We start from the raw sequence: 9,775 nt of genomic DNA, 5'->3' as shown, positions 1-9,775 counted from the left end.
CAAGAACATTTCCCAGGACATAGACATATCTGATATTGGCAGAAAGCTTATGTTCTTCTTAATCTAACTGCACTGTCTAATTTACAGTAGCTATTACAGTGAGGGAATACCATGCTATTGTTTGAGGAGAGTGCACAGTTTTGAACATGAAAAGTTGTTAGTAAACAAGAGATTAAAGAAAGGCCACACCATATAAAGTAGTTCATTGATGATCTGGCACATTAACTCCGGTAGACTGGCCAATCAGCGTCTTATCTCATCAGTTTAAACGTGCAGTGAGGTCATCATTGTCCAACAGACAACTCAATGAGAATCAGTGCTCAATTAGTATTTGGTAGCATTGCCTTTAAATTGTTTAACTTGGGTCAAATGTTTCGGGTAGCCTTCCACAAGCTTCCCACAATAAGTTGGGTGAATTTTGGCCCATTCCTCCTGACAGAGCTGGTGTAACTTGAGTCAGGGTTGTAGGCCTCCTTGCTCGCACATGCTTTTTCAGTTCTGCCCACAAATTTTCTATAGGATTCAGGTCAGGGCTTTGTGATGGCCACTCCAATATCTTGACTTTGTTGTCCTTAAGCCATTTTGCCACAACTTGGAAGTATGCTTGGGGTCTTTGTCCATTTGGAAGACCCATTTGTGACCAAGCTTTAACTTCCTGACTGATGTCTTGAGATGTTGCTTCAATATATCTACATAATTGTCCTGCCTCATTATGCCATCTATTTTGTGAAGTGCACCAGTCCCTCTTGCAGAACCACCCCCACAACATGATGCTGCCACCCCCGTGCTTCACGGTTGGGATGGTGTTCTTCGGCTTGCAAGCCTCCCCATTTTTCCTCCAAACATAACGATGGTCATTATGGTCAAATAGTTCTGTTTTTGTTTCATCAGACCAGAGGACATTTCTCCAAAAAGTACGATCTTTGTCCCCATGTGCAGTTGCAAACTGTGGTCTGGCTTTTTTATGGTGGTTTTGGAGCAGTGTCGTCTTCCTTGCTGAGTGGCCTTTCAGGTAATGTTGATATAGTACTCGTTTTACTGTGGATATGGATAGTTTTGTACCTGTTTCCTCCAGCATCTTCACAAGGTCCTTTGCTGTTGTTCTTGGATTGATTTGCACTTTTTGTACCAAAGTACGTTCATCTCTAGGAGACAGAATGCGTCTCCTTCCTGAGCGGTATGACGGCTGCGTGGTCCCATGGTGTTTATACTTGCATACTATTGTTTGTACAGATGAACGTGGTACCTTCAGGTGTTTGGAAATTGCTCCCAAGGATGAACCAGACTTGTGGTGTTCTACATTTTCTTTTCTGAGGTCTTGGCTGATTTCTTTTGATTTTCCCATGATGTCAATCAAAGAGGCACTGAGTTTGAAGGTAGGCCTTGAAATACATCCACAGGTACACCTCCAATTGACTCAAATGATGTCAAATAGCCTATCAGAAGCTTCTAAATTTTCTGGAATTTTCCAAGCTGTTTAAAGGCACAGTCAACATAGTGTATGTAAACTTCTGACCCACTGGAATTGTGATACAGTGAAATAATCTGACTGTAAACAATTGTTGGAAAAATGACTTGTGTCATGCACCTAAGTAGATGTCCTAACCGACTTGCCAAAACTATAGTTTGTTTAACAACAAATTTGTGGAGTGGTTGAAAAACGAGTTTTAATGACTCCAACCTAAGTGTATGTAAACTTCCGACTTCAACTGTACATATGAGATGAGTAAAGCTGTATGTAAACATTATTAAAGTGACTGTTAAAACTTCTTAGTGATCCCTTCCCGCTCGAATCCCGGTAACGTGATTGATTTGACAACATCCAGTGAAATTGCAGCACGCCAAATTCAAAAACATAAATACTCATAATAAAAATTCACAAAACATACATGTGTAATACATCAAAATAAAGCTTAACTTCTTGTTAATCCAGCCCCAGTGTCAGATTTCAAAAAGCTTTACGGTGAAAGCAGACCATGCGATTGTCTGAGGACAGCACCCCACATACAAACACATGAAAATCATATTTCAACCAGCCAAGTGCGACACAAAAGTCAGAAATAACGATATAATTCATGGCTTACCTTTGAAGATCTTCTTCTGTTGGCATTCCAAAATGTCCCAGAAACATCACAAATGGTCCTTTTGTTCGATAAATTCCTTCTTTATATCCCCAAAATGTCAATTTATTTGGCGCGTTTGATTCAGAGTATTAACTCGCCCAACATGACTACAAAGTATCTAATAAGTTACCTGTAAACTTGGTCTAAACATTTCAAACAACGTTCCTAATCCAAATTTAGGTATCCTAAAACGTAAATAATCGATAAAATTTAAGACGAGATAAACTGTGTTCAATACCGGATGAAAACAAAGTGAAGCGTGTTCCAGGTCGCGTGCACCAAAGGACTTGAGTCCACCTGGAGTGACACATGGAAAGAACAGTGCTGCAAGCAGATTCCTATTACAAAGAGCTTACCATAGAAAACTAACAGATTGACCTCACATTTTTATTCCCCAGGATGGATTGTGCTCGGGGTTTCGTCTGCCAAATCAGTTCTGTTATATTCACAGACATTATTCAAACAGTTTTAGAAACTTCAGAGTGTTTTCTATCCAAATTTACTAATAATATGCATATCCTAGCTTCTGGGCCTGAGTAGCAGGCAGTTTACTTTGGGCACGCTTTTCATCCTGACGTGAAAATACTGCCCCCTATCCCTAAGAAAAAGTGGCCAGTGATTCCATGTGTATGTCTATTGGGCAGCAGCCTCTGAGGTGCAGGGTTGAGTAACCGGGTAGTAGCCGGCTAGTGATGGCTATTTAACAGTCTGATGGCCTTGAGATAGAAGCTCTTGTTCAGTCTCTCTGTCCCAGCTTTGATGCACCTGTACTGACCTCCCTTCTGGATGATAGCAGGGTGAACAGGGGTGAACTGGCCAATGTGACCTAACAGTCTGTCTCACCATCTTATCTTGGTCCCCAGATACCCAGCTCTAATTACTCTGAGGAACCTGTGCCATCAGGTCACATCTGCAAGTCAAATCCATTACCATGATGTTAAAGCAAAGGTGTGTCCTAGTTTGAGTTGTTTCATCTGTTCTTACTTGTGTATTGGCTGAATCAGAGAATATTTGTTGTTTTTTTGTTTACCAAAGAGTTGCTCTCTCTCTCTCGCTCTCTCGCGCGCCGCTCTCTCTCTCTCTTTCTTTCTCTCTGCCATCTGTGAAATTGTGTTTTTCCACCTAGTGACTGCTACTGTTCAATCCCTCTCTATGCATAAGAGAGGAACACAGTGGATTAACTTCCCAAACAAGCCGACGGGTTTCCAAATCCCCTTGTTGCTTTTAGAACACAACAGTATGGTTGGTTCCAACACTAAGCATGTCCTCAAGGGTACCTCAAGCAAAGAATGAACGAGTTCTAGTGAGTGAAGGGAACAGGTTTTTCTATGACACCTCTGACGGCTGTGAGACCGTGGAGCCTTACCTAGGTTGTCTTCAGTAGGGCACAGCGTAGCAAAGCGTTTTGCAATGGAAAACTAACATCTCTGTTCTTATTGAACAAATTCAGGTAGTCTCAGAACATTTTTACATCGGGGCGGCAGGTAGCCTAGTGGTTAGAGTGTTGGACTAGTAACCGAAAGGTTGTAAGATCAAATCCCCGAGCTGACAAGGTAAACATCTGTTGTTCTGCCCATGAACAAGGCAGTTAACTCTCTGTTCCCAGGCTGTCATTGTAAATAAAAATTTGTTCTTAACTGACTTGCCTAGTTAAATAAATAAATAAAATGACCCTAATCTCTAGCAGAGAAAACGGGAACACCACTCTCTGATGAGCTGTCTGCTTCTGTACTCACACATACACACACACAAACATACTACACACTGTCTCTTCCTCTGTCTTTGTCTCTGTTGCAGGGCCAGGCCAGTACACCCCAAGCCATCCATTCCCATTCAGCCAGTTTGTCTCATAAAGGGAAACTATGGCAGGGCTCAGCAGAGCATGATGGCACAGCCACACTATGGCTAAGTCCCTAATAGCACCCTATTCCTGATACACTGAGTGTACAAAACATTAAGAACACCTGCTCTTTCCATGACACAGACTGACCAGGTGAATCCAGGTGAAAGCTATGATCCCTTATTTATTTAACTTGTTAAATCCACAATCAGTGTAGATGAAGGGGAGGAGTCAGGTTAAAGAAGGATTTTAAAGCCTTGAGACAATTGACACATAGATTGTGTATGTGTGCCATTGAGATGGTGAATGGTAGTAGGTGCCAAGCGCACCTGCTGGTGTCAAGAATTGCAACGCTGATGGGTTTTTAACGCTCAACAGTTTCCAGTGTGTATCAAGAACGGTCCACCACCCAAAGGACATCCAGCCAACTTGACATAACTGTGGGAAGCATTGGAGTCAACATTGGCCAGCATCCCTGTGGAATGCTTTCAACACCTTGTAGAGTCCATGCGCCGACAAATTGAGGCTGTTCTGAGGGCAACTCATTATTTTATTTTATTTAACCTTTATTTAACTAGGCAAGTCAGTTAAGAACAAATTCTTATCTTACAATGACGGCCTACTTGTAAAGCCCCCCCCCGGCCAAACACTCCCCTAACCCGGACGACACTGGGCCAATTGTGCGCCGCTCTATGGAACTCCTGATCACGTCCGGTTGTGATACAGCCTGGGATCAAACCCGGGTCTGTAGTGACGGCTCTAGCACTGCAATGCAGTGCAGTGCCTTAGACCGCTGCGCCACTTGGGAAGCTAATATTAGAAAGGTGTTCCTAATGTTTGGTATACTCAGTGTGTAGTGCACTACCTTTGAGAAGGACCTATAAGGCTCTGGTCAAAAGTAGTGTACTATGTACACTGAACTAAAATATAAACACAACATGCAACAATTTCTAAGATTTTACTGAGTTACAGTTCATATAAGGAAATCAGTCAATTGACAGAAATTCATTAGACCCTAATATATGCATTTCACATGACTGGGAATACAGATATACATCCGTTGATGACAGATACCTTTGAAAAATAACTAGGGGTGTGGATCAGAAAACCAGTGTCTGGTGTGACCACCAGCGCCACATATCTCCTTCGAGATCAGGCTGGTGATTGTGGCCTGTGGAATGTTGTCCGACTCCTCTTCAATGGAAGTGCGAAGTTGCTGGATATTTTAGTGGGAACTGGAACACGCTGTCGTACACGTCGATCCCAAAGCATACCAAACATGCTCAATGGGTGACATGTCTGGTGAGTATGCAGGCCATGGAAGAGGTGGGACATTTTCAGCTTCCAGGAATTGTGTACAGATTCTTGCGACATGGGGTTGTGCATCATCATGCTGAAACATCAGGTGACGGTGGCGGATGAATGGCACGACAATGGTATCTCTGTGCATTGAAATTGCCATCGATAAAATGCAATTGTGTTCGTTGTCCGTAGCTTATACCTGCCCATACCATAACCCCACCACCACCATGGGGCACTCTGTTCACAATGTTGACATCAGAAAACCGATCGCCAACATGACGCAATCCAATTCATCCATGAAGAGCACATTTCTCCAGCGTGCCAGTGGCCATTAAAGGTGAGCATTTACCCACTGAAGTCGGTTACGATGCCGAACTGCATTCAGATCATGACACTGGTGAGGACGACGAGCACACAGATGAGCTTCGCTGAGACGGTTTCTGACAGTTTGTGCAGAAATTCTTTGGTTGTGCAAACACACAGTTTCATCAGCTGTCCGGGTAGCTGGTCTCAGACGATTACGCAGGTGAAGACGCTGGATATGGAGGTCCTGGGCTGGCGTGGTTACACGTGGTCTGCGGTTGTGAGGCCGGTTGGACGTACTGCCAAATTCTCTAAAATGGCTTATGGTAGAGAAATGAACATTACATTATCTTGCAACAGCTCTGGAGGACATTCCTGCAGTCAGCATGCCAATTACACGCTCCCTCAAAACTTGAGATATCTGTGGCATTGTGTTGTGTGACAAAACTGCATATTTTAGTGGCCTTTTATTGTCCCCGGCACAAGGTGCACCTGTGTAATGATCCTGCTGTTTAATCAGCTTCTTGATATGACACACCTGTCATATCTTGGCAAAGGAGAAATGCTCACTAACAGGGATGTAAACAAATTTGTGCACAACATTTGAGAGAAATAAGCTTTTGTGTGTATGGAACATTTCTGGGATATTTTATTTCAGCTCAAGAAACATGGGACCAACACTTTACATGTGGCATTTATAGTTTTGTTCCGTATAAGAAATAGGGTTCCATTTGAGACGCCACACTACTTGTCACTACATATCCGGAGCCGACAGAGATGGCAGAGATGGCCGCTTCGCTTCGCGTTCCTAGGAAACTATGCAGTATTTTGTTTTTTTACGTGTTATTTCTTACATTGGTACCCCAGGTAATCTTAGGTTTTATTACATACAGTCGGGAGGAACTACTGAATACACACACACACACGGGTCTCTATGTTTTTGGTTGGACAGGTTTCTCAATTTCTTTCTTAGATTTTTGCATTCTTCATCAAACCATTTGTCATTGTTGTTCATTTTCTTCAGTTTTCTATTTGAGATTTTTAGATTTGATAAGGAAGCCGAGAGGTCAAATATACTGTTCAGATTTTCTACTGCCAAGTTTACACCTTCTCTGCCTCTCTCTCTCTCTCTGATGAACTGTGACTGCTGTTTATTCAAGATGACCCCTTGTAACCCCGGAGACCTAATTCTGTGTTGATACAAGTGGGAAACTAAAAGCTTCTTGTAAACTGGGAGTAAGGAGTTGTGTGGGTGTTGGTGCTTTGAACTCGTTGAGAACGCTGATTAGCTAAATGGCAAACAAGCTGCTTCAACCATAAACTAAAAGTACAGCTATCATGCTCGCAAACAAATTATAGTGTTGAAAAACCACATTTAAGAGATTTATTTTCATAAATAATGTTTTGTTACATACATTTTGGAAAAAGCTGTTTTCGAGGTCATTTCCTTAGTATGTGACATCAGAGTTCAGCATGTGGGAGAAGTCGGAGCTCAGCGATGATAGGTGAGTTTCTCACTAGTAATTACCATTCTGAGGAGCGTTCAAGAGGATTCTTCCCAGTCCTATGCTGCTATTTACGAATTTACGAGATGTTATGAATGCAGCATTAAGTCAGCAGCATAGGTACAGTAAGCTCTTCATATTTTAAAGAGATAGTTCAGCACTTTACCCAGAGTCAGATGAACTCATGAATAGTGTTATAATGTCTCTTCGTGCATTTTGAAGGATAGATTTTTGGAGACATTGCTAGGTAGCGGTTGCGCAATGACTGGAAGTCTACAGGAGCAGCTAGCCCAGGTCTCTCTGTTAGTGTGTTCTGTATGGGCCCTGGTCAGAAGCCCAGGTCTCTCTGTAAGTGTGTTCTCTATGGGCCCTGGTCAAAAGTCCAGGTCTCTCTGTTAGTAAGTGTGTTCTCTATGGGCCCTGGTCAGAAGCCCAGGCCTCTCTGTTAGTGAGTGTGATCCGTATGGGCCCTGGTCAAAAGTCCAGGTCTCTCTGTTAGTTAGTGTGTTCTCTATGGGCCCTGGTCAGAAGCCCAGGTCTCTCTGTTAGTAAGTGTGTTCTCTATGGGCCCTGGTCAGAAGCCCAGGTCTCTCTGTTAGTTAGTGTGTTCTCTATGGGCCCTGGTCAGAAGCCCAGGTCTCTCTGTTAGTAAGTGTGTTCTCTATGGGCCCTGGTCAGAAGCCCAGGTCTCTCTGTTAGTAAGTGTGTTCTCTATGGGCCCTGGTCAAAAGTCCAGGTCTCTCTGTTAGTGTGTTCTCTATGGGCCCTGGTCAGAAGCCCAGGCCTCTCTGTTAGTGAGTGTGATCCGTATGGGCCCTGGTCAGAAGCCCAAGCCTCTCTGTTAGTAAGTGTGTTCACTATGGGCCCTGGTCAGAAGCCCAGAACTCTCTGTTAGTGTGTTCTCTATGGGCCCTGGTCAGAAGCCCAGGCCTCTCTGTTAGTGAGTGTGATCCGTATGGGCCCTGGTCAGAAGTAGTGCACCATGTAACGTCTTGTGTTTTGCCCTACCACTACACAAATAATTCAAATGATCAAAGCTTGATGATTAGTTGATCGTTTGAATCAGCTGTCTAGTGTTAGGGCAAAAACCAGGATGTGCACCGCTTGGGGTCCCAAGGAACAAGTCTAGAAACCCTGATGTAGAGAATAGGATTGTAAACCCTGATGTAGAGAATAGGATTGTAAACCCTGATGTAGAGAATAGGGTTGTAAACCCTGATGTAGAGAATAGGGTTGTAAACCCTGATGTAGAGAATAGGGTTGTAAACCCTGATGTAGAGAATAGGGTTGTAAACCCTGATGTAGAGAATAGGGTTGTAAACCCTGATGTAGATAATAGGGTTGTAAACCCTGATGTAGATAATAGGGTTGTAAACCCTGATGTAGAGAATAGAGTTGTAAACCCTGATGTAGATAATAGGGTTGTAAACCCTGATGTAGATAATAGGGTTGTAAACCCTGATGTAGAGAATAGGGTTGGACACCCTGATGTAGATAATAGGGTTGTAAACCCTGATGTAGATAATAGAGTTGTAAACCCTGATGTAGAGAATAGGGTTGTAAACCCTGATGTAGATAATAGGGTTGTAAACCCTGATGTAGAGAATAGGGTTGGACACCCTGATGTAGAGAATAGGGTTGGAAACCCTGATGTAGATAATAGGGTTGTAAACCCTGATGTAGAGAATAGAGTTGTAAACCCTGATGTAGAGAATAGGGTTGTAAACCCTGATGTAGATAATAGGGTTGTAAACCCTGATGTAGAGAATAGGGTTGTAAACCCTGATGTAGGGAATAGGGTTGGAAACCCTGATGTAGATAATAGGGTTGGAAACCCTGATGTAGATAATAGGGTTGGAAACCCTGATGTAGATAATAGGGTTGGAAACCCTGATGTAGATAATAGGGTTGTAAACCCTGATGTAGAGAATAGGGTTGGAAACCCTGATGTAGATAATAGGGTTGTAAACCCTGATGTAGAGAATAGGATTGGAAACCCTGATGTAGAGAATAGGGTTGGAAACCCTGATGTAGATAATAGGGTTGGAAACCCTGATGTAGAGAATAGGGTTGGAAACCCTGATGTAGATAATAGGGTTGGAAACCCTGATGTAGAGAATAGGGTTGGAAACCCTGATGTAGATAATAGGGTTGGAAACCCTGATGTAGATAATAGGGTTGTAAACCCTGATGTAGAGAATATGGTTGGAAACCCTGATGTAGAGAATAGGGTTGTAAACCCTGATGTAGAGAATAGGGTTGTAAACCCTGATGTAGAGAATAGGGTGCCATTTGGGACTCAGAGAGTGTGTCCCCAGTCCCACTGCCAGGACACCACGTCACCACTGGCACTGACACCTCTTGTAACGAAGCCAAAGACACCACATTTAAAACCTCTCTGATGTCACATAGCCTTGTTTAGCCTGCTGGCTGGCACACTGGACATGGGCGGATAGACAGGGACCACAGCATCAGAGATACAACAGGATGAGAGAGAGAGAGAAAGTTCTGTTCCTAACCAATCATCATCATCCCCCCAGTCTCCCAGGTAACAGACATGATACAGTCTAACAAGGTAAACACTTCTATCTGCTGGTGACATAGTGGTTGTTTCTGTCGAATCACGCAACTACTGTTGAATACTGGACAAATTATGTGGTGGGGAATTTTTTGAAAGAACAAAGCCAGAGCATTTGTAAACA

Source organism: Salvelinus alpinus, chromosome 28 (assembly GCF_045679555.1).
Source record: "Salvelinus alpinus chromosome 28, SLU_Salpinus.1, whole genome shotgun sequence".
NCBI lineage: Eukaryota > Metazoa > Chordata > Actinopteri > Salmoniformes > Salmonidae > Salvelinus > Salvelinus alpinus.
The sequence above is the reverse complement of the archived record's forward strand: the minus strand, read 5'-3'. Positions refer to the sequence as shown.